The following is a 27,670-nucleotide window of genomic DNA, read 5'->3' as shown; positions in this document are numbered from 1 at the left end:
TATTTCCATCATATTTGTTTGAAACGCGTATTCAATTGTTAACATTAATACCCCTAAAAACGATACACATGTAAAGAAATATGTCGCGCCGCCAACTGGAACACTTTTCACTAAGTGACCCCCCTCCCTCTAAATCAGCCCACACCGTCTCCCTAATTAGATAGCATCTTGGTACCACAAGTGCCATTTGACCGTATGAGGCCAAGTGAAACAAACGACCACCATGCTTTTTAGCCTCGAGTATCCAAGAAAAAAAAACCAAAGCTAAGTAAAAATTCCTAACTGTTCGCATATAATTTAAAGCTAATATTCTTTCCATTTTCAGGCATATTGTAACCGATAACTTTTCTTCACTTAAATAGACTATTTCGCCGCTTACAATGCCATGTCACTTAATTAATAAGTCAATGCTATAGTAAAGACAAACTCGGTAAAAAAAGAAATTATGCTAAGTTATTTAGAGGACATGAAAACCTTATTTAAATATCATTTCCACCGTGTTATAAATCTAGACTTATTGCATGTTCAATTATTGCATATATTAAAAAAAAAAACCTATAAATAATTAGATTTATTGAATTAAACCTAAAACTCTATGATTCTCAATTTATTGTTGGTTTTCCTTCACGACGGTTAAAACTTATTTCAACGAATCCTTACGCACCGTAAGTTTATTATTTAAATTCTTTCCTAAAGCTGTACTTTTCAACTGCACATTTCCTTTTCAGTTTTTTCCGCTTTTCACCTTGTACGTTACTTATGCCATTACTTTTACGTTATATCTATTAATATTTTATTTCCATCATATTTGTTTGAAACGCGTATTCAATTGTTAACATTAATACCCCTAAAAACGATACACATGTAAAGAAATATGTCGCGCCGCCAACTGGAACACTTTTCACTAAGTGACCCCCCTCCCTCTAAATCAGCCCACACCGTCTCCCTAATTAGATAGCATCTTGGTACCACAAGTGCCATTTGACCGTATGAGGCCAAGTGAAACAAACGACCACCATGCTTTTTAGCCTCGAGTATCCAAGAAAAAAAAACCAAAGCTAAGTAAAAATTCCTAACTGTTCGCATATAATTTAAAGCTAATATTCTTTCCATTTTCAGGCATATTGTAACCGATAACTTTTCTTCACTTAAATAGACTATTTCGCCGCTTACAATGCCATGTCACTTAATTAATAAGTCAATGCTATAGTAAAGACAAACTCGGTAAAAAAAGAAATTATGCTAAGTTATTTAGAGGACATGAAAACCTTATTTAAATATCATTTCCACCGTGTTATAAATCTAGACTTATTGCATGTTCAATTATTGCATATATTAAAAAAAAACCTATAAATAATTAGATTTATTGAATTAAACCTAAAACTCTATGATTCTCAATTTATTGTTGGTTTTCCTTCACGACGGTTAAAACTTATTTCAACGAATCCTTACGCACCGTAAGTTTATTATTTAAATTCTTTCCTAAAGCTGTACTTTTCAACTGCACATTTCCTTTTCAGTTTTTTCCGCTTTTCACCTTGTACGTTACTTATGCCATTACTTTTACGTTATATCTATTAATATTTTATTTCCATCATATTTGTTTGAAACGCGTATTCAATTGTTAACATTAATACCCCTAAAAACGATACACATGTAAAGAAATATGTCGCGCCGCCAACTGGAACACTTTTCACTAAGTGACCCCCCTCCCTCTAAATCAGCCCACACCGTCTCCCTAATTAGATAGCATCTTGGTACCACAAGTGCCATTTGACCGTATGAGGCCAAGTGAAACAAACGACCACCATGCTTTTTAGCCTCGAGTATCCAAGAAAAAAAAACCAAAGCTAAGTAAAAATTCCTAACTGTTCGCATATAATTTAAAGCTAATATTCTTTCCATTTTCAGGCATATTGTAACCGATAACTTTTCTTCACTTAAATAGACTATTTCGCCGCTTACAATGCCATGTCACTTAATTAATAAGTCAATGCTATAGTAAAGACAAACTCGGTAAAAAAAGAAATTATGCTAAGTTATTTAGAGGACATGAAAACCTTATTTAAATATCATTTCCACCGTGTTATAAATCTAGACTTATTGCATGTTCAATTATTGCATATATTAAAAAAAAAACCTATAAATAATTAGATTTATTGAATTAAACCTAAAACTCTATGATTCTCAATTTATTGTTGGTTTTCCTTCACGACGGTTAAAACTTATTTCAACGAATCCTTACGCACCGTAAGTTTATTATTTAAATTCTTTTCTAAAGCTGTACTTTTCAACTGCACATTTCCTTTTCAGTTTTTTCCGCTTTTCACCTTGTACGTTACTTATGCCATTACTTTTACGTTATATCTATTAATATTTTATTTCCATCATATTTGTTTGAAACGCGTATTCAATTGTTAACATTAATACCCCTAAAAACGATACACATGTAAAGAAATATGTCGCGCCGCCAACTGGAACACTTTTCACTAAGTGACCCCCCTCCCTCTAAATCAGCCCACACCGTCTCCCTAATTAGATAGCATCTTGGTACCACAAGTGCCATTTGACCGTATGAGGCCAAGTGAAACAAACGACCACCATGCTTTTTAGCCTCGAGTATCCAAGAAAAAAAAACCAAAGCTAAGTAAAAATTCCTAACTGTTCGCATATAATTTAAAGCTAATATTCTTTCCATTTTCAGGCATATTGTAACCGATAACTTTTCTTCACTTAAATAGACTATTTCGCCGCTTACAATGCCATGTCACTTAATTAATAAGTCAATGCTATAGTAAAGACAAACTCGGTAAAAAAAGAAATTATGCTAAGTTATTTAGAGGACATGAAAACCTTATTTAAATATCATTTCCACCGTGTTATAAATCTAGACTTATTGCATGTTCAATTATTGCATATATTAAAAAAAACCCTATAAATAATTAGATTTATTGAATTAAACCTAAAACTCTATGATTCTCAATTTATTGTTGGTTTTCCTTCACGACGGTTAAAACTTATTTCAACGAATCCTTACGCACCGTAAGTTTATTATTTAAATTCTTTCCTAAAGCTGTACTTTTCAACTGCACATTTCCTTTTCAGTTTTTTCCGCTTTTCACCTTGTACGTTACTTATGCCATTACTTTTACGTTATATCTATTAATATTTTATTTCCATCATATTTGTTTGAAACGCGTATTCAATTGTTAACATTAATACCCCTAAAAACGATACACATGTAAAGAAATATGTCGCGCCGCCAACTGGAACACTTTTCACTAAGTGACCCCCCTCCCTCTAAATCAGCCCACACCGTCTCCCTAATTAGATAGCATCTTGGTACCACAAGTGCCATTTGACCGTATGAGGCCAAGTGAAACAAACGACCACCATGCTTTTTAGCCTCGAGTATCCAAGAAAAAAAAACCAAAGCTAAGTAAAAATTCCTAACTGTTCGCATATAATTTAAAGCTAATATTCTTTCCATTTTCAGGCATATTGTAACCGATAACTTTTCTTCACTTAAATAGACTATTTCGCCGCTTACAATGCCATGTCACTTAATTAATAAGTCAATGCTATAGTAAAGACAAACTCGGTAAAAAAAGAAATTATGCTAAGTTATTTAGAGGACATGAAAACTTTATTTAAGTACGATACTTAATATAATCAGCCATGGAAAAAAAAAAAATTAAAAAAAATTTTTTTATTTTTTTTTTTTTTATTTTTTAAGAAAAAAAAATAAAAAGTTATAAACATCAGTAACCCCCCCTTGCTTGTACACGTCCATTTCCTTTCCGGATCCCTGCTCCGAACTTATGCTCGTGATTCATCATCTCATCTGAAGATGAGGGGCTCTTATGCCTTACACAACAATTTATCAGTCTATACTATTGTCTATAAACTGATATCATCAACAATTAGATAAGCTGTTTTTAAATTTCCCCTCTTGACAAAATTGCAAACCGGAATGCAAACGGATTTTCCTTTGCGTTAGAGGATTGAACTGAAGCAGTATACTTAATATGTACAATACGTGCGTACTAAACTAAACCACCTTTGTTACCTATATACAATCGCCTATACTGAATCCTCATCGGCTCAAAGCTCTCTGTATCCCCAGACTCTTAATTTCTCAAATCTTATATCACCAAGACATCCTTCTTAATTGATACAAGAATCCTCCTGAGCAGTTCAACATCCAGTGATCATATATCCAATCCTCATGAAACTGCTTATATCACCCTGAATATTACCTTAAATCTTTATTCTATCCCTAAGCAAAGTAGAACACCTAATAACACTCTAGTCAACTACTTTTAAAATTAGAAAAACCCAGTTTCAATATTAGAAGTACATCGTCCCTCACCTTGACTACGGACTTTTGCAATAAGTCATGAAACTATTGTACCTAAAATTCCTCTCCAAACTACAAAATACTGCTGCTTGTATACTAAGCAAGTACCTCCTATAGATACTTTACCTCCAAGATGACTGCCTTGTCTGTTTTGCATAACAAACCTTATTATTTTTTACTTAAATTCTCTTTCTCCTGATCACTAACAAATCAAATCTGCTCTACTTCCTAAGTTGACACTAAACAAATCCGTCTCCCGTAACTTAGATGGGTCCTTGCTCTCCGCCCTTGACCTTAACAAACTCGCAAATCGATACCCATTAACACCTAAAATTTCCTAGGCATGCTCCCGATTATAACTCCCAACCCATAACCAAGCTTCTAAGTAAATACTTACTAGCCTTAGTCCAATACATTGACTTAAAGTAATCTATAATGAACAGTAACCGTTAATATCTCTTTATTAAGAGATAGTATTGCAATAATTATTACACAAACTAAACCGGTACTCATTGAAATAAAAACTTCCGGATATTAAGAGAAAGGCGAAGTCATTCTCCTTAGTTGTAGTCTAAAGGCAACTTACTCAAATTGTCTAAAATTCCATGCATTCGTATACAATACTACTTATCCATCCATCTATACTTTTACTATACTTACAGAATATGCAATAACCTATATCTATCAGGTATAACTGTACTCCATTTCAAATGTTCTCTTGTCTCTATACTGAACATATCTAATCTTTCAGTCTTACTAAATGTCCGGTTTGGGCACCAAATCAGAATTTCTAATAGAAAGTAGATCATACTCTAGCACTTTATCCTAATTCCTAAACCTACTAAACCATATCTAACCATACATTCCTAAACCTACTAAACCATATCTAACCATACATTGCTAAACTTACAAAACTATATCTAACCATACATCAACTCGACTCTCTCGATCCAATACTGTAGCAAATTTAACTGCTTCCACTGCATGAATTTTTACGTATGCCCTCTCTCAGTATAAATGAAAATGGACAGCATAATAATGCCCTTTTTAAACCACACTTGAGGAGTGAAAATCTTCTGTAGAAGCTAACCTAAATGCCCGATTTTCCAGGAGATATTAACCTAAATAACCAATAAATATTAACTACCCATGCGGGGTCGCAGAAATACCTGGATTAGGACCCAGGCGCGGGGCGAACCCCCTCGGAGCTGATGGACCCGTAGGTCTTCCCAGGCCATCCGTCTAGGAGAAGGAAAACTCTGAAACTAAACCTAGGGGAGGGAGGCCTCTTCAGTTCTGGACGACAACCTTCCTAGAGCTGGTGACTCAAACAAATCACCGGTTGGCAAACCTAAACTGCTTAAGGAGGAGATAGACTCTGTCTATCGCTCGGCTTTCATACTCCTTCTTTGCCTATTGGCCAGGCGTAGAGGTACTATCACAGGGACTCGCTTGAATCACCCAGTGGTTGACCTTGTTTCCTGACTAGGGTAATGAACGCCGCTTTTCCCCACTCCTGCCACATCCCATCCCCCTAAACTGGACACAGTGGGGTGCTTCAGTGCCATATATGTCAGTGCAGTTGGACTGGGCTGGCTTTGCCTAATGGATTGAGGGTACCGGATTGACAGTTCCTGGCTGCTGTTTCCGACTGATAGTACAGGAGCCCTAACTCTTTGGTAGCGCTTAGAGCGGCTGCTCCATCAACAGTTGTAAAATATCGGGATGTTTGTAGTGCCATGTCGCGCATGGAAAGGGACCCTGCACTCATCCCCGGTGGGCTTTCCCGAGGCCACAATCCTGTGGGTGAGGACAGCTGATGGTCTACTTGTATTGCATGTCTGGTATTCTGCACAACTACTTGTCCAGCACCCCCTCACTCATCCACCCTAACTGAAACTTTTAAATAAAATAAAATGAAATGACAGCTCAAGCAAAAGTTACGTTTAAACCAGGACCAAACTCAAAGAAAACCAACCTGCCTCCTCCCTTGAGGCTTGCATTTACTAATATCCGCGGGCTTAGAACTAACTTAGATGATGTTGAGTCATTTCTCCTTGTAAACACCCCGGATATCTTAGCATTAAGTGAAACTAACCTTCACTCCTCCATACCCTCTAACCACTTTAACATGCCTGGTTATCTCCCACTCTACCGTAAGGACTCGGACAGACATATGCATGGACTTGGAGTCTATATTCGAAACACCCTCCCCCTACCTAGAGAAATAAAACTAGAATCAGAGGGCCAGGCCTTTATGTGCTTCAGACTAAATATGCAACACAATATTAGCTACTTATATTTTCTCTACCGCTCTCCCTCAAACCAAGACTGTACCCTAATAAACAAAGTCTCAGACAGCATAGATATAGCACTCTCCCTCGATACTAGCGCACAAATACATGTATTTGGTGACTTCAATGTCCACCACAGTAACTGGCTAGGATTCTCAAATCACACAGACGTAGCTGGTAGCGCCACATATAGCTTCTCTATATCTCATTCCCTATCTCAGATGGTTACATTTCCGACACGTTTCCCAGACCAGCACGATCAACATGCCTCACTTCTAGATCTCTTTCTGACAACAGTTCCCAATGACTGTACAACAAATGCCCATAGCCCACTCGGGAATGCTGATCACGCTGTGATAATGGTAGAAATCAGCCTAAATTCTCGCCCTAAAACTGAAGACCCACTACTCAAAACAACGAGGTATTACAAAAAGGCTGATTGGGAAGCCATCAGGGAGCTCATCAGAGATGCCCCATGGCAAAATATCTTTACTCTTCCAGCGGAACAGTGTGCAAATGAGACAACTGAATGGTTCAAAACTGCTATTGAAGCACATGTTCCCGCACGGAAATACTATAGCAAGCCCCACTCCCCCCAATGGTTTACTTCTGCTTGTGCAGCTGCCATTTGTCAAAGGCAGCATGCGTTCCGCAGATTCAACCGACATAAGTCCAGCTCAAATAAACAGAAGTTTATAGAAGCTAGAAATAATTGTAAGAGAGTGATAGACACAGCTAAGTCAGATTACTCTGAAACCACCAGAAAGCGCATCGAAGCACAGAAATTAGGAACCCGGGATTTTTGGAAAATCTACAACAGCGTAGTTAATAATGGACAGTCAATTATTCCCCCACTAACAAACAATCATGAGGTTGCTTGCACGGCAACTGACAAGGCTAATCTGCTTGCCAGTCGGTTTGCCTCAAACTCCACACTGAACTCGGTACACCACTCACTCCCTGATTTTCCTCTGCGAACAGACGCCACACTTGACGACTTGAAAATCACCCCTTCTCAGGTACATGCTATTATAAAAAACCTAGACACCTCTAAAGCATGTGGACCAGATCTCATCCCGGCTGTGCTATTAAAAAAATGCTCTGCCGAGGTTGCTCCAGTTCTGTCCAAACTTTACAATAAATGCCTTAACGAATCTTGTTTTCCCGACTGCTGGAAAACCGCCTCTGTGGTACCAGTCTTCAAGAATTCTGGTGAAAGAACTGACCCACTAAATTATCGCCCCATTAGCCTCCTCCCGCTTTTCGCCAAAATATTTGAGTCCTTAGTTAATAAAGCCCTAGTCCAGCACCTAACAGCTGCTAAACTCTTGACTGACAAACAATATGGATTCAGGCAAGCCCGTTCAACAGCAGATATCTTAACTGTAGTTTCTGAACGTATATACCGTTCATTGGATAAAACAGGGGAGGGTAGAGCGGTGGCCCTTGATATATCTAAGGCTTTTGACAGGGTATGGCACGATGGTCTTCTAAGGAAAATTAGATCATATGGAATCACTGGAAGAATTCATAACGTAATTAAATCCTTCTTAAGTAATAGAAAAATCAAAGTTGTCCTCGACGGACGTACATCCAAACAATATGACATAAATGCGGGAGTGCCTCAGGGGTCTATCCTTGGACCTCTATTGTTCCTGATATTCATAAACGACCTCCCTGATAATATTGTTTCGGAGATGGGTATATTTGCCGATGACACCACTCTCTATAACAGATATGAGGGGAAAACAAATGAACACATATCCAAGAAAATGGCAGAAACACTAGAGGATGACCTCCAATCCGTAGTGGAATGGGGACAAAAATGGTTGGTCTCATTCAATGCTGCTAAGACTAAGCTTGTTTCCTTCAATAACTACAAGAAACCTTCTCTACCACCAATAGCAATGGCCAAGAACACATTGCCTGAAAGTACTTCTTTTAAACTCCTCGGCCTAACGTTTACAGGGAATATGAACTGGAATAGATACATTGAGAGCATTGCCAAGGCTGCTGCAAGGAAGGTTGGCTCCTTCTACCGTGCTAGAAAACTACTTACGCCTGCCAGTATCCTATACCTCTATAAGGCAACCATTCGCCCATGTATGGAGTACTGTTGTCACATCTGGGCTGGTGCATCTGCTGCTTGTCTCTCGCTCCTGGACAGGGTTCAAAAAAGAGTCGCAAACCTGATAGGTCCTGAACTGTCATCTGGGCTTCAACCTCTGTCCCATCGACGAGATGTTGCATCCCTCTGCCTGTTCTACAAATACTTTAATGGTGAATGCTCTGACGAACTGCAAACACTTGTACCTCCCCGACGTAACTACCCCCGACAAACCCGACAAGCTACTAAGTCTCATCCCTTTACAGTGGAGATCCCTAGGTGCAAGAAAGCCTTTTACTCCAATAGTTTCTTCCCCAGAACTGCGGGTCTTTGGAACTCCCTTCCGGGATTCTGCTTTCCCAACTGCAATGATATGCAGAAGTTCAAGTGTAATGTTAACAAACATCTTTCTACTCTTCTCCCTTCATAATGACCCCGCTAATTAATTCCCTAATAGTAGCCCCCTGCTTCAAAGTGGCACTGTGCCTTGTTTGGGGTGAAAATTGAATAAAAAAAAAAAAAAAAAAAAAAAAAGTTATGATTGCAGAATTCCCATTGACAGATTAAGTTAAATAATATCCAGAAATTATTTATCGAAAGACAATTCCGTAAATTTTCTATTATTATTGATTTCATTTAAAAAATTGGCAGCCTTATTTATAAACTACTTTTCTCAATGCAAATTTACATCTTTCATTATTTAACATCGCAACAATCAGAATTGCTAGTCTTATTAATCTTCTCTTCCCTACCCATTCTCCTCTATTAATATGTCTTTACGTAATTCTAGTTTTTTGTCATTGGTTGCTCAATCGTTCCTAATCATAGACGCGATTCATCAAAAGAAATGTTTTGATATTTTATAACTTCATTAGATTCCTTTCAATTTAACGTTTCATTATTTTTTAATCTTTTTTAATCTTTTTTATATATTTTGTAATATGTTTTTTTATCATTGAGATCACTGTATTTCGATAAAATAGTTCAGTTATTTTGAATTCGTCATTTCCTTCGTCATTTCTTTTATTCTTTTTTCTGCCGATTTTATTTTGTTATTTTTCCATGGAGTTCATTCAGTGCACTTAATTTTTTTTTAATCCTGTCTACTTATAATATGGCTTTTATTAGTTCACTTTTTTTATTATTTTCATCATTCTTATTACTGCATTCCTTTTCACGCAACAATATTTTCAAACATTCATCCCTAAACTGGAAATACGGAGAAGATTGAGGTATTACCTCATCATCCTAGATTGTGGCGAGCCCCGCCCCTTACTTGGGTCGTTGGGTTTTCGCTTTATTTAAACAAATTATAAAAGATAAAAAATAAATCAAACTCATTCAGTTTTCCGATTAAAATAGGTTCTCCCGCTCCATCGTTTCGTTGTGGTAACTTTAAGATGTGGGTGGCTATATTTTGTGGGAGGCGCAACCAACTATTGGGATCAATAATGGATACCTTAAGAAGATGACTGGGACGCAGAGATGAATGCTGTAATTCAGAGTATTTTTTTATGAATAGTATGTTAACTAATAATATATTGATGTATAATAGGGGCTAAACTGATTGCCAAAACATAGTATGTTGATAATTCATACACTCTTGATGACCAAAAATGTTATGATGGATATGATGTACTATTCTCATCTTTAAGGTTATAATTTTGTATGGCTTCCTCCTTTCTCTGAACTTATACAAATGAAATTACTAGAGGTGCAATCATTATTTATACAAATTAATCCATGTGTCTTAGTAGTTGACTGATTTACTCATTTATACTAGTATAGATGATGAGCTTTGGTAATCGATTGTAAAGCATTTGCATGGATTAATTGTTGGCATTGGTCAGTCTAGCAGAGTTCGTTGAACACCGTCTTCTGAATACGACTATCTTCTAACTACATTGACAATTGCAGACATCACCATAGACGGTTGGTGCGTCAAGTTGGTGGTCTGTTAAATTTTGTCAACTGACCTTCCTTAATTGTCTTTTTATTTCTGCCCGTTGTACGATTGATTATTCGCTAGAGGTGTAGCCTTTTTTATCATTTGTCTTCAGATGTTGCGGACTTAACTTTGGGCTCCCAGCTCGCAGTGGTTAAATCAGTTGCTTTCATGCGAGGTTTAAAGACGTCGAAAACGAGAAGAAAATGACCAGCAATTTATGTTGCCAGTTGTAAGTGGTGGGTAGATTAATGATGGTTGTAATAACGACAGAGAATCAAATGATGGGTACATATTAATAATTAAAATATAAATATAATCTGCTTATATGTGTGCCGCTGTATTTAAATTATATGGTCAAATATAAATAATCACCTTTACAATTCACACTTGATTCATTGGCCTCATCCAAGCTAAACTTGCCTCATATTCGTAAATAAATCTTTATTCTTATTTATATTTACGAAAAGTAGTATACACCGCTGGTTTTATAACTTTTAATATTCATTTTCAACCGAACTTAACGTATACACTTACTATAAGTTTTCATATTCATTAAGACACATTAATAAAAGTATACATTGAATAATGTTTAGCCTTATCCTCTAAGGTATTGTTACAAGGTAACAACCACTTATCAAGCGTAAAAACATACCAGTGACTAAAGGTTAGTCAATGTACGAAGATCATTGCAGCAAGATAATAATGGTTTGTTGAAGAAATTAGGAAACATTTTAGTATTAAATGACAGCACAACAAGGATTTGTTTATATTGACCATTAACACAACCATATTTTAGCAAGCTAGAAAGCAAGCAAGGTGGAAGAGGTTTCCTTGTGAAGGTTTGTAGGATTCGGACCAGAGATTCTACCTCAGACTAGCACTTACCATGAAAATAGCGCTAAAGTAGATGATAACACATTCTCTTATGTGGGAAAAAGGTTGCAGGGAAGAGAAACGAGGATCTCCTACTAGTTTTCGAAGCTGGTTTAAAACTCTGTTAATATAGGATAGATTACATCAGGCAGAGTCTGTCTAAATGTTGTAACATTACTCAATTCTAGGATGTATCTATCTTTTAAAGAGAGAGAATGACGTCCGATTAACGCAAACATTTTCCCGGCGATTTTCGCAATAAAACTGTTATAGGTCTTTTATTCTAGATCATGTGTGCTCCACGGAGGAGCTTATTTGAGACAATATCCATTTATATTAATTGAGGCAAACTTGGGTAAAGATAGGAGCTTTGTTTTTAGATGCGCTGAAGTTAACGAGCCATATTTTGCACTATTCCACCACTTTCTCAAGATTAGAGCATATGATCTCAGAGATATATTGGTCTTTCTTGGCCTTTGAAGTAAAACCATAGATGCATTGTCTTTGTATATGTCGAGGAATGAATGTCGAATATTATTACGGAGATTATTGATGAAAATAAGGAAGACACTTGAACTTATGGCGGATTTTAAAGTTTTTGACATCAGCTTCTCAACAGCTACTTGTAAATCAAATTAGAGAAGAAATCTGATAGGGAAAACCAATCCTAAATATTAGAAAGCTGGGAATCAGGTGTTGTAGACATTCGTGCCAAACATGTTCAAAAATGGAAATTTACTTTTGGTAATTTTTGGTTCGTCTATCGTGTACATCTCTTCTTAGCAATTTAAGCCAATTGATATGTATTTTTTTAGATGCATGCGCACATATAGTAAGGTTTAACAAATAAAATATATGTGAAAGGTAAGAGATAAGATGTTATTTAGTATGCGACAAAAGTTGATTCCGCGTTTGTTTTTTTTTAGTTCAACATGAGTCAGTATTCAAGCGGTCAATTTTCCCAAAAGATTCATGTTATTTTTACAATAACGATGCAATCAATTTGTAGTCGATATACATCATTAGTCGGGCCGTGAACTTTTATTGTTGATGTTTTGGTTCAATTTAAACAAAATCATTGTAATGTATGATGCAAACGTTAAGACTGCTCGACTTTGTGGTAATAATTCATGTTTGGTGATCTATGTAGCGGTTTTAACATGGGTGGATGTTTATACACAAAACCGGCACTATGATATATATGTTATCTTTGTGAATTTCTAAAGACTTAGTTTTATACGTTTCATAATATTTTTGATGAGGATTGGTTCATATTATTTGTGTTTTCGATTACTTTACTTAGCTTTAGTATAATTTATACAACTTGCAGTCAATATGCATCTTGTTTAATTCGGAAATCTGGACTTAATTTCAAACGGAAAACTTTATGTATTTTGCGGTCTAAATATTTTAAATTTTAGATTGAGGTTATTTGAATATAGATCAAACAATTTAATTCGATTTGATCCCAAATATCAAATGTTAAAGGAAAAAAAATTGGAGTCAAATTAAAAAAAAACTATATAAATCTTTACGATATCAAACAAATTACTCAGCCAATTTTTCGTGTAAACATGCGAAATGTTTTGTAAAGTGTATTCAGACATAGAGCTAGATTTTTATTGTTTTGGCTGCTAAAGAGTCCAAGTTCAAAGTTTATAATAATTGCATACGAAACGAACACAGAATATAAACAATACGGTATGGAACGGAGAATATCAGGTCTAGAATTCCGAAAATATATTTTAAAAATAACTTTAAAAAAAGCAATAATCTAAATTAAGTGAACACAGCCAATTGGTTGCAAGGATAAATGAATAATGGATTGAAACTTTTCAGAATAGACAACAGAAAATAGGTTGATATAAAAAATCCAACCAAACAGAAAACGTTATATATATATATATATATATATATATATATATATATATATATATATATATATATGTGTGTATGTATGTATATATATGGAAATATAATTTGTTAATCTATATTTCCCTTTTACCGATCCTTATATAAGAGGTTCAATAAAATTACAGACCATATAATGTTTGAATGTTAAAAACTATATTTTAAATTTCATTTTAGATAATCTTACAATTATTCCTTTAATTTAGTTGACTTTTACAATCTTTAACAGCATTTGATTCGTACCACGAAATCAATCACGTAATTATTATATCATTCAGTGAAGAAATAGCAACAATCAATTAACCAAAAGTTATGAAAATACGTTTAGCCATCATTATAAAATCCGATAACTGGAAAGGAAACTGCAAACACCATATTGTTTGCTTACAAAATGGCATATGTAATTCAGAAATAAAGCCAATAAAACCCAGATATTCGTATTAAAAAATTACCAGAATATATTATATTCTGCCAGGAATGTTTCTTTTTATTAATTAGTAAATTTAATATTCATAATTAATATATGCATATTTACCGAAATTACGTCACTGATTTATAGTTTTTTACACGTGTTTTCATATCCAAAACTTTGTAAAACATGTTTTATATTTTTGATTATATAAAATGTATTGTTATTCTGAATTGAAAACTATACATAATTTTGTTTTCTTACTGTTATGATTAAACTCACTATTATTTAAATTATAATTTTTGGTATGTTTCAATTCTAAGACGATAAGGTAATTTCAAAAAAAGTGTATAATTCGTTAACATAATTGTGTAACTTTAGAGAACCATATTAATAATTTAATTGAATATGAACAGAATTTTTTCCTTTTGATCAATACCGCAAATTTATCTTCTCCACATTTATTTTATCGTATTATATAACATACTGTCTGTTTTCAAATCATCACTTGACCAGAAACTCAAATTTTGAGTGCATTATTTTTCTTAAAGATACGCTGCTGAATACAAGGAATTATTAATTATTAATAAATAAATAATATATTTAATGTGATTAATCAGGCGTACTATTTATGCTTAAAAAACTTAGGTGTCGAGAAAACTGGTAAGTTGTACTGAGAGTTTATCGCTGACCAATTTATGTATAATGGGGTATTTAAATCCTCGTTTCATTTTTCCAACTGTCGTCATTTGTGTACTCATGATTCTTAGTGGACATATTATATATATATATATATATATATATATATATATATATATATATATATGCGTGTGTGTGTGAATATATAAATATATATATATATATGTGTGTGTGTGTGTGTAAGGGTGAGAGAGAGAGAGAGAAAGGACATAAATAGGGCAACAACATTGGGCTAAATATTGTCTTGAATAAAAACACCATGTCGTAAAATTGATAAGAAGTTGAAAGGCTAATACGTAGGGAGAAATACTCCAAAATTTTATAACAAAATCAATTAAACGAAAGATCAGAACAACGTTCCTTTCTCATTACTAAAAGTTTAGACAGTTATCCAAGAAATACCTGAACGCTATAACCGTATAACCATATGTATCGTGTAATACCGTGTAACCATATGTATCGTGAAATACCGTATAACCATATGTATCGTGTAATACCGTATAACCATATGTATCGTGTAATACCGTATAACCATATGTATCGTGAAATACCGTCTAACCATATGTATCGTGTAATACCGTATAACCATATGTATCGTGAAATACCTGAAAGCTATAACCGTATAAGCATATGTATCGTGTACACAATATATATATATATATATATATATATATATATATATATATATATATATATACAAATATATATATATATATATATATATATATATATATATATATATATATATATATATATATATATATCCCGTATAACCATATGTATCGGGAAATACCTGAAAGCTATAACCGTAAAAGCATATGTATCGTGTACACAATATATATATATATATATATATATATATATATATATATATATATATATATATATATATATATATATATACTTGTTTATTGTTATATAAACATGCTCACATCCCGCTGCTACAAACAGCCACTTGTTTCAATCAAACAACAGATATCATCAGGCAGCGACTTGACTATTCAAAAGTTCAATGAATAATGGATTTTTATTTTAGGTAGGAACTCTTTAGAAGTTGGAGTTAAAAAAACTTAAAACACAGGACTTTAATTAAATAAAAAAGTAAAAAGGGAGAGGCAATTTAAATAAAGTTAAAAGATTACAATGGGGAGAGAGTGATTGAGAAGAAAAAAGGAATAGAGACAGAAATAGAGAAAGAAAATATAGAGAAAACAAAATAGAGAGAAAAAGAAGAGAGAAAATATATATATATATATACATACACATACACACACATATACACACATATACACACATATACATATATATATATACATACATACATATATACATACTTTATTTCTATATATATATATACATACATACACATATACATACTTCATTTCTCCCCTCCCCCCCTCCACATCACATATATATATATATATATATATATATATATATATATATATATATATATATACATATATATATACATATACATGACACGGAGAAGAAAAGAAAAAAGAAACAAAGGGTTATAATAAAGAGAATAAGAACTAGAAGGAAAGGGAAAGAATAATGAGATCTAGTTAAATAGAGAAAGAGAGAAAGTAAGAATTTGACAGTATATAGAAAAAGAAAAAGAAAAAGAAAAAATCTGCGTGTCAACCAATTTATGAACAATTATACAATTCAGTAATGAAGCATATTATTACAAATACAAACAGAAGATACAATCCAAGCGTCAGAAATGAACGTGTCAAAAAAGGCAGTGAATGTATTCTGCTAGCATATTTATCCTCTTACATACGTCCACGAGTAAAATCAACGCAATTCAAACATACGTCTACCATTAATTAGGCCCTTTATGCTAAACGATATAAGTTTAAAGTTTTCGCGTTTTTATTAGATAAATATATGAATAAAAGAAAAAAAAAATAATGATAAAACAATATTAAAATTATTATTAATAACAATAAACATAATAGTAATGATAATAATAATAATAATAATAATAATAATAATAATAATAATAATAAAAACAGAATAAAATTAATATTTATTATCTTTTTAATATAACATATTTAGCCATAAGAGGGGATTAAATAAATTAAATAGGTCCAATAATTATAAATAAAAAACTACTAATATTTATGTATATAAAAAGAATATAATACAAATATATATATATATATATAGATATATAACCACACACACACATATATATACCCAAATATACACACACATACACACACATATATATATATACATATATATATATATATATATACATATACATGCACATAAGTAAAGGTGTAACTGAACTATTAAGTTGGAAGTTTAAGCTATTTAAGTATAGATATAAAGTCATATTAAATCACAAAATAATACATTCAATACCAGATTACTAATAACACAGATACAAGTACACTTACCTATAAATATATTCAGGCAAAAGAAGTAATTAAATCAACGAAATACTCAAAAATAGCGACGCACAGGTAGATAGTACCCTAATTAAAAATAATAAGATACATATGTATATACTCACAGAGAACCAACCGACATACTAATAAGCATATATATATATATATATATATATAATCTTATGTATACACATACATACAAAAAATACACAAATATATGCACACAATCATATACTAATACACAACAACGCACACACACATATATATACTCACACATAAATATGTATAATTTACATAAATTATATATATAGAAATACATAAGAATACAAATAATTTGGCAAGGGTACAGATAGATGCATACACACATAGAAACATACAAATGGATTGAATAAACATGGGAGGGTATACCAAATAATATAGAAATATATAGATCTAAGTACACACGGTCATAAAATAAATACATAGACACATACATATACACATAGACACACATGTATATAAGATAGGAGAAGTAAAGAATGAAATCAGGAGAGGAGAAAGTATATTAATAGAATATTAATAAATTATAGAAATCAGTGACAATTTTTAATTTATTTAAATTTTATATCTAAACTAAATTACTTAAAAGATGGGTTTTATAATGTTTGCAATTAATTGAATTTTCGTGCTTCTTATTTAATAATTTATCTCTTTCTCTAAAAGTAAGTATAAATAATTTCTCATAAAGACATAGGTAGCAAGGCGAGTTTAAAGATGAACAGGTTTTCGCTTTCTTTAAAATTTTCCAATTTACTATTGGGGAGTAACCTTGCTCTACTAGTTCATTGTAATATTTAGACAAGGAAGTTCTATTTTTGTACTCATTATTTTCAAAAGAGCACTTGTGACCGGTAAATCTTTCTTTAAAATTGTTATTTGTCATTCCTATGTAATATTTTTTTTCATTCGGATTTTCCTTAGTAGAAATAGTTGCTTGGTACACTACAGAAGTAATTTGACAATTTCCTTTAAGAGGGCATTTTGATTTAATTCTACAGTTACAACTTTCGGTAGCAATGGGTGTGCTATTTTTGTTTAATATTTTGTTATTATGTTTTTTAATTATTTTTTCAAGGTTTTCATTACAACTATAACTAAGTTTTATTGTATTTTTATTGAAAATTTTATGTAGTATGTTATTAATAGGGAAGTGCTTTTTAATTAAGTTTAAGAATTTCATTCCTAGATTTGTTTTAAGTTTCAGATTAAAAGGGGGATTGTACCACAGGATTTTTCTCTTACGGTTTCTATTTGTATTTGTGTTTGGGTGTGTTGGTTCTATGAATTCAATTTGGGTGTTTTTGTATCCACTATCCTTAAGGGCCCTGTTATAGAAATATTTATGTTTATTAAATGTTTCAAGATTGGAAGAATTGTCACTGATTCTTTTACTAATGGATTTGGGGATATGCCTAATGATAGATTTTGGGTGATTTGATAGGGGGTGTACATAAATTGGGTTTGAGTTTTCCTTCCTATATGGTTGGTAGATGCCTTTCCTTAAATCAAAGTTCACATCCAAAAAATTTACAGTTTTAACATCTGATATAATATCCACTTTTAATTTAATTCTACGGAATTCATTTAAGATAATCTTTTTGGTTCTTTCACATTTAGGGCCGTTGGATTCCTTGATGATCATCAGTCCATCATCACGATACAAGCCTATATCCATGACATTGATGTCTTTGGTTAAGTTGTATAGTATGAATAGACCTACTAAGTCTGTCATTTCAGCCGAATCCAAAGACCCCATGGAAATGTCAAACAGGTCATTTTGATCTTTTTTCAACCACTGATCATTTCCACTAATTAATGTAGTATTTCTACATGTCCGTATAATTTCAATTTCAGTGTCTTTTATATCAGACAGGAGTTTAGCAAACTCCATCACCTCTTCGAATAGTTCCTTAGATATTCTCCGTGTCATGTATATGTATATATATATGTATATATATATATATATATATATATATATATATATGTATGTGATGTGGAGGGGGGGGAGGGGAGAAATGAAGTATGTATATGTGTATGTATGTATATATATATATATAGAAATAAAGTATGTATATATGTATGTATGTATATATATATATGTATATGTGTGTATATGCGTGTATATGTGTGGGTATGTGTATGTATATATATATATATATTTTCTCTCTTCTTTTTCTCTCTATTTTGTTTTCTCTATATTTTCTTTCTCTATTTCTGTCTCTATTCCTTTTTTCTTCTCAATCACTCTCTCCCCATTGTAATCTTTTAACTTTATTTAAATTGCCTCTCCCTTTTTACTTTTTTATTTAATTAAAGTCCTGTGTTTTAAGTTTTTTAACTCCAACTTCTAAAGAGTTCCTACCTAAAATAAAAATCCATTATTCATTGAACTTTTGAATAGTCAAGTCGCTGCCTGATGATATCTGTTGTTTGATTGAAACAAGTGGCTGTTTGTAGCAGCGGGATGTGAGCATGTTTATATAACAATAAACAAGTATTATCAGCTCTTTTTATTGAGCACTATCTAACAACCGCGTTGAATTCATTAGTCCATTACTTTTGAATATAAAAAAACCCGAGTATATATATATATATATATATGTATATATATATGTGTGTATATATATGTGTATATATATGTATGTATATATATGTATATATATGTATATATATATATCCAAATATATATTTATGTATATACATATATATATGTATATATATACATTTACATATATATGTGTATAGATATATTTATATGCATACATATATAGGGGTGCGTGTGGGTGTGTTATATACGTGTGTTTAATTATTTAAACACGTTCACTTCATCTATAGGTGTAAATATATTTCTTTTGTTTTTGGCTTACATCATCTTTGTAAGCATTAATTTTGAGCATTCTCTCTCTCTCTCTATATATATATATATATATGTATATATATATATATATATATATATATATATATATATATATAAGTGAAAAGCATTAATTCAGTGTATTCTATATATATAAAAGCGAAAATGCTTATGTGTATGTATGCACGCTTTTCCTCGATGCCCACAAAAGGCTTCTTTCAGAGAAGCGCTCGCTCGCTTCGCAACATCTTAAAACTTTTTATATCATCTATAAATTGTAATATCTCACACTTTACCACGGAGCTCGCCTGTCTATGTAATTTTATTGATTTTCAAACATTAATTAGTTCACATTTCCCGCATCGGCACGCGTTGCATTCGGTTTTCGGTATAAACAAAAAGCGAAACTCGACTCTAATCACCGGCCCAGAGCCAGTGGTCTCTAGAGAGCTAAGTAACCTTTGTTCAATGTCGACTTCGTCATATCAGACGGTAGCTTTCATTTCGAGACGAGACACTCCCCCTAATAAACAGGGAGCTGGTTTTCCCCGAACTTAGTTAAAAAACAAACGAACCGATTTATTTATTTATTTAAAAACTGCCCCGCACAAAATCGTAACTGCTGAATAGCTATCGCCGTCACGTCAATCAAAACGCTCACTTGTTTTATTTATTTATTTTTTTAACCCTTTACTATTTTCCAACTGCGCGTCGTCAAGGCTTTGTTTTTTTTCACGGGCACGTGTCTTTTTTCACATTTTAGGCTTCGGGTTTTTTTCACACACACCTACAAACACTCGGATAACGCCGGGCACCCCTCGCTAGTCTTATATAAAGCAGACTTTCGATTTGCTAATTACATTATATATAAAGCGCAATAATAATTACCAACAATACATAATAATCAAACCAACTCGCATCATAGGCATTTTTAAAGAATAGACAAGGTTGGCATTCGTTTATATACAACTCTCGTCCACGGTTTTCTTCCAATATCATTATCATAGCTTTCGAACACATAATTTAACATATATACAGTGCCACACAAAATTATGTGATACATTACATTTTTCTTCATAATTTACTTAGGGTTCAAGCTTTTACGTAAAATTTTGTCAGTATATTCCTATTACTATTCTAACTAATAGTTCGGGTAGTAATTACAAAATTAAAGTTTAGAAAGTTTATATTAAGGGAAAAATAAAAATCAACTAACGCAAAATCATAAGATACATTGGTTTAATATTTGGTTGCATAGCCTTTATTGCGTTGAGTAACGTTCAATCGCTTTCTATAGTTGCGCACATGTTTTTTGACAATATATATACAGGTATTTTGCGCCATTCTTATTCGCAGAACTGTTCTAGTTGTTGAATATTGTGTGGATTCGTTTTGTGAACATTGATCTTCGATATTTTCCACAAATTTTCAATTGAGTTGAGGTCTGGAGACTGACTTGGCCAAATAAGAACATAATTCAGTTATTCCCTAGCCATTCTCTTGTCAGTTTGGCATTATGCTTGGGATCATTGTCCTACTGAAAAACGAAATTGCTATTATGTCCCAACAAATCGGCAGATTTTTGGAGGCTTTTCTCCAAAAATCTCCATGTACATACGCCCATTCATTGATTATTTCCAGGTCATTAGCAACTTTGCATGAAACACACCCCCATACTATAATCGAACCACCGTCAACCTTTACCGTAGAAATGATATGCTTTTTGTTATAAGCTGTGCCATTTTTACGTCATACATATGCTGCTGTGTTTCTTCCAAAGATTTCGATTTTCTTTTTCTGACCAGATTACATTGTTCTAAAATTCTTGGGGGGTTTCCCCATATTTTTTCACATAATTAAATCTTGATCTGACATGTTTAAGCTTCAATAATGGAACTTTTCTTGAGGACCTTGAGACAAAACCTGCACGATTTAGAACTCTACTGCTTGTATCCTTGATCACATTAATCCCGTTTTTTCTGAGGTCTGTTTGAATTTCACCAAGAGTAAAAATAGGGTTTTTTGTACATTTCTTCTATACCCCCTTGATTTTTTTTCGTTTAGTTTCCTGGGAAGACTTGCGACAGCTTCAGAAGGGTTTTTCAACTTTCTAATCACGTTTCCAACTCTACTAAGTTGAGGATTAAGTTCCCTAGATATGGTTCGATACCCTTTGATTCTTTGTGCTTATCAATTACTTTTTGTCAAATGTCTATTGAAACTCTTTAGTTTTAGTCATATTTTTAAAATGAACTGGTTGACTTAGAAGGAGTTAGCCCAAACTGGAAGAATTTTATAAAATTATTTTATTATAAAGCTCTCTGATTGATCAGGGATAACTCGTTTGCATAATTGCAACACGCTAAGCAAAGGTAATTAAAATTTCTTTCAGAAAAATATTGTTTCAAAAGTGTATCAAATATTTTGCGTTTGTTAATTCTTATTTCTTCTTAAATATAAGCTGTCTAAACTGTTTTCTTTGTTACAAGTTAGAACACTAATAGGAATATACTAGCCAAATTTTAGGCAAAATCTGGAACCCTAATAATAGTTATAAAGAACAATGCAATGTAACCAATACTTTTGTATGGCACTATATCTATATCTATACATATATCTATATATATATATATATATATATATATATATATATATTACCGCAATAACACCAGAGAACTACTACAACTGGGTGGAATAATTAAATAAGCATAATTTACTACGTTAGAATTAATTAATCTATATACTTAATAAAATCGCCATTTCATTGTTGCTAGCGTACAGCAGAGGGGTCTGATGTGAATTTTCTTATATAACTCTTGTTTCAAATGTATAACCTGCTATTTTTAATTCGGCTTTAATCAAGTAGTTGAGGACTGACGGTGACTGCAGTGGTACCATTAACATGAGCGATATAGAAGTATATCCGACGCAACCCGTGATATTGATGTTTGTATAAACAGACTATATATATATATATATATATATATATATATATATATATATATATATATATATATATATATATATGTGTGTGTGTGTGTGTATATGAATACACATGTGTATGTGTGTGTGAGAGTATATATGCAAGAGAGACTATATATTCATATATATATATATATATATACAGTGTAGTTTATATATATACATTATATTTTATATATATTAATATTATATATGTACATATATATATATATATATATATATGTATATAGATAGATAGATAGATAGATAGATGCACATTCATAGTTAGAACTAACGTGATGGTTTTGTAAATTACAATTTTTTTAATGGCAAATTATATGTTGAATGCTGTCGATGCATTCGACATTAAAACACATATGCATTTCCACATTTGTCCTTTTACTCCCTGGAAACATTTAGAAATACATATTTAATTCGTATATAATTATTGAAGCCTGTATGCATTTAGATGTGTTTATAATTAATTTACACCCTCAAAAATGCTGTTATTTCTTATCTTCGATTCTTAATACTTACAAATCGATTTGAAATGTCATAGTCGTTCCCTGACCTTGTGGTTTGAATGAATATTTCTCATCCACAATTATATAATTAGGATTGATATATATTTTTATAATTTGTGTCTTGTAAAGTTCCTTCCCTTTCTTTTGTTTATATTTTATTTGCATTGTGTTATGATGCATTTGTATTACGTGTTTCGTTTAAATCATCCTTGCATTTGGCATCGTCTATTGTGAAGATAGAAATGAGTTCTGCATGTGTAGATTCCACTTTTACGTATATGTTAGAGTGTAGATAAACGATATATCTTGGCACAGGATCTGAATAACTCACTCAATTTACACTGAAAAAAGAGTTCATTAAGTGCAAAAAATATGTAAGCCATATAAAAATTTTCCGTTCTCTTTCGCATCTCGATATGATTCTAAAAAAAAGCAGAAATAATATTTCTAAGACACGTTCCTCCCATCTGCACGATAATTGATGAAAATAGAATTTCACACTCAAGCGTTGCAAGCCAACGCATGAACCGTTTTTCTAGAAGAGAATATACGGCGAACTTTTCAAAAGCATGGTCTCTTATTTTTCTTCTGACTGAACGGAAAAAAACAGATTGCAGATTACGTTGTTGTGATGACGGATATTATGCATGGAGGGTCTAGATTTTCCATCTACTTGCTACAAATATTGGCAGTGGCAAATTTGAAAGAAACAACACCTGTCGTGGAAATATTTCAGAAAATGAGCTCGCTATTGATTTCCCGGCAAAGCTGCATAACGAATGGTGGTGACTGTGTGGAAAAATAACAATTGCAGTAGAAAAGGCCGGTTACTTAAATAGTACTACTCCAGTTTTCTCAAACACGCTAAATTGTCGAGTTTAAAATAGGAAGCTTTAATGTTAGAATAACACACACGCGCGCGCATATATATATATATATATATATATATATATATATATATATATATATATATATATATATATATATATATATATATATATATATATATATATATATACAGGGTGTCCACAAAGTCTGGCTACATTATGCAGCCAGTCTTTGTGGTCACCGTGTGGATTATGCAGTCAGACTTTGTGGATACCCTGTATATATATATATATATATATATATATATATATATATATATATATATATATATATATATATATATATATATATATATACATATATACATATATACATATATATCTATGTATATGTATATATACATATATATATATATACATATATATCTATGTATATGTATATATACATATATATATATACATATACATATATATATGTATATATACATACATATATATATACATATATATATATATATATTAAACATGTTCAATATGAGTTTCTATGAAAATTTCATATAATAAATACAAAGAAATTGCAAATGGGAGGGTAGGGAATATAAAATATTATGTTATAATACCAACATTAACAATACTGAAATGATATAAATTAAATTAAAAATTAAGTCATCCAATATTATTTCAATACTCATTTAATAAATAAACTGTGAAAGAAATATATGATTACTTTACTTTAACACAAAAATACAAATTATTTAATTGATTGGACTTCTTATTAAGATGAGTGATTTATGCTAGTTATCGATTAATTTATTGCGGGCTATTATCCTCATCTTCCAGATGTTGTTACACAAAGTTTTGGAAAATGTTCCTCTGACCATTGCAAGGATAGGAACGGCGAATCCCTTAATTATATCCTCATCAATTAATGTATTTCATAGTTTTTGTCTTCTCACCATGTTTTATCAAACAAAGATTCTGGCCGACTTTAGGTAGGATGGAAAACGTAGGGTGCGCTCAGTATCATTGGCAGCAGAATGGACTTGCGCACTGTAAAGCCGACTCCGTTGATCCAATGCTCATTTGATTCAGATTTTGTCAGAAGGATGTGTAAAATTTCTCCCTGGGACTTCTATTGTTGGCTAATCGTATCTAGAAGAGCAGCAATGTCGATGTTCCGTTTAGCGAGCTCATGGTTGATGACTGAAAGGCCAGAACGCAGGAGTCGAACATTCTAAGTATTAACTCTCAAGACTGGTGGTTTAATTTTCTTTTCCCATTTCTTAAACTTGAGGTTGTTTTAGTTTTGTTTCGTTTTATTTTGTTTTGTTTTCCGAAACCATCACCGGTAGTTTTTCTTAGACAGACTGAGAGAAGGAGAGAGATATGTATCGGTATATTCTTGCGTATGTATCCATCCACACACACACACACACACACACACACACACACACACACACACACACACACACACACACACACAAACACACACACACACATATATATATGTATGCATCGATACATATGCAAGAATATACCGACACATGTCTGTCTGTATTTCTGCGCCTCTCTCTTAATCTCTATTTGCTTCTCTCTCTCTCTCTCCCTCCCTCTCTCTCTCACTCTGGGTATATATATATATATATATATATATATATTTATATATATATATATATATATACATACATATATGTGTGTGTGTGTGTGTGTCATTTACCACGAAGTTGTCAGCGTCGCCATGATACACGTGTATGTTCTTTTTATTTTGTTTTTGAAAATTGCATGCGGGTATGTGGATCTTCTTCAAATGAATTAATCAAGTTATTTGGAAATTTGATTGCGAATAATTCCGTTTCCGACGCAATGACGATTTCTGATTGAATGAAAGAAATGCCAGAGCCAGTCAGATTTCAGAGACACACAAACAATTATTTAGTAAAAAAGGGTTTGCTGGACTAAATAATATAAACGCACACTAATAAAATAATATAAGGAACGGAAGTACGCATATGTGCGTGAAAGACAGACAAAGAGAACATCTATGAAATCTGACGATTTAGGGACTGAATATGTACGGAAGGAGTATGGCTGAGACAACAAGAGAGGCAGTGTGACAGTACGGAAAATCGAGGGAAGAAAAGAGCGAACATTTCGAAGTCTAGAATTGTACAGAAATTATATGAAAGCGGACCAGAATAAAATATAATTCATGGTATGAGAGAAAATCAAATAAAATAGATATTGATTACAGATAACTATAAACATTTTTATCAGATAGTAGGTGAAAAACTCATCTGCATTAATAACATGAAATCGCGATATATTAACACTGTATACAAGTGTGCCTGTATGTTGAATGAGATATGTAGACATTATATCGGAAACTGTGATGAATTACTTTTCGGACCAGCATAAAATTCAAAAGAATTAGAACAAAATATAAAACGAATTAATTCAACCGTAATACACGAGAAAACAGGGCATAACATTACAAAAAGTGAAAAAGGTGAGTTACGCTAAACTAATCTTGCTGAGACAAACTTAGTGAGTTATTGAGAAGAAATCTTGGCATGGATGAAGACGTATGATAAAAGAGGGGAACGGGATTGAAAGGAATGTGAAAATAGCAACAAGAAAAATTGTAAAAATAAAAGAATGGGGATTCAGTTTGTTATTTTGAAGGAATAAGAAAAATGCGCGCTGAAATATATGCTCCCCTGCGTACAAAAATGGAACGAAAACAAATACAAATTGTAAAAATTACATTCCTCAAAACATAAGAAGGAATGCAATGCAGTTTTTAGAGGCGATAAGGAAATGAACGTGTTCAGTTCACGGAGTGCTCGCATAATGGTTGCATCGCGAAAACAATCATTAATAGGAATAACATTAATAATAAAAATAATAATACTACTAATAATAATAACAATAATGATAATAATAATAAGAAGAAAAATAATAGTATTAATAATACTAACAACAATACTAATAATACCAATAATAATATAATAATGATAATAAGAAAAAATATTAGTAATAGTAATACTAATAATAATAATAAGAAGAAATAATAATAATAATAATAATAATAATAATAATAATAATAATAATAATAATAATGGATGAGTACAAAGAGAACCGGAACCTTGGCGAGGGGTATTGCCACTACAATTCCGGTGAAGACCGATAGCCGCTGCCAACGAAAAATCAACTGCAACAGCTGTCGCGATAATGTAAATTTATTTGCAAATTTGCGACAGAGGTGTAAAATATTAGAAATCTGGCTTTAACTCATTTTCCAGGGAACACAAGAAGCCGGTTTCAAGAAGAGATCGTTTATGATGTTTATGATCTGTGTGAACGCTCTTTGTGAGATACTACTACGACTACTAATTATTATTATTATTATTATTATTATTATTATTATTATTATTATTATTATTATTAATAGTATTATTA

The sequence above is a fragment of the Euprymna scolopes genome, chromosome 14, assembly GCF_053919585.1.
Source record: "Euprymna scolopes isolate OS-2025 chromosome 14, ASM5391958v1, whole genome shotgun sequence".
Taxonomy (NCBI): domain Eukaryota; kingdom Metazoa; phylum Mollusca; class Cephalopoda; order Sepiida; family Sepiolidae; genus Euprymna; species Euprymna scolopes.
The sequence above is the reverse complement of the archived record's forward strand: the minus strand, read 5'-3'. Positions refer to the sequence as shown.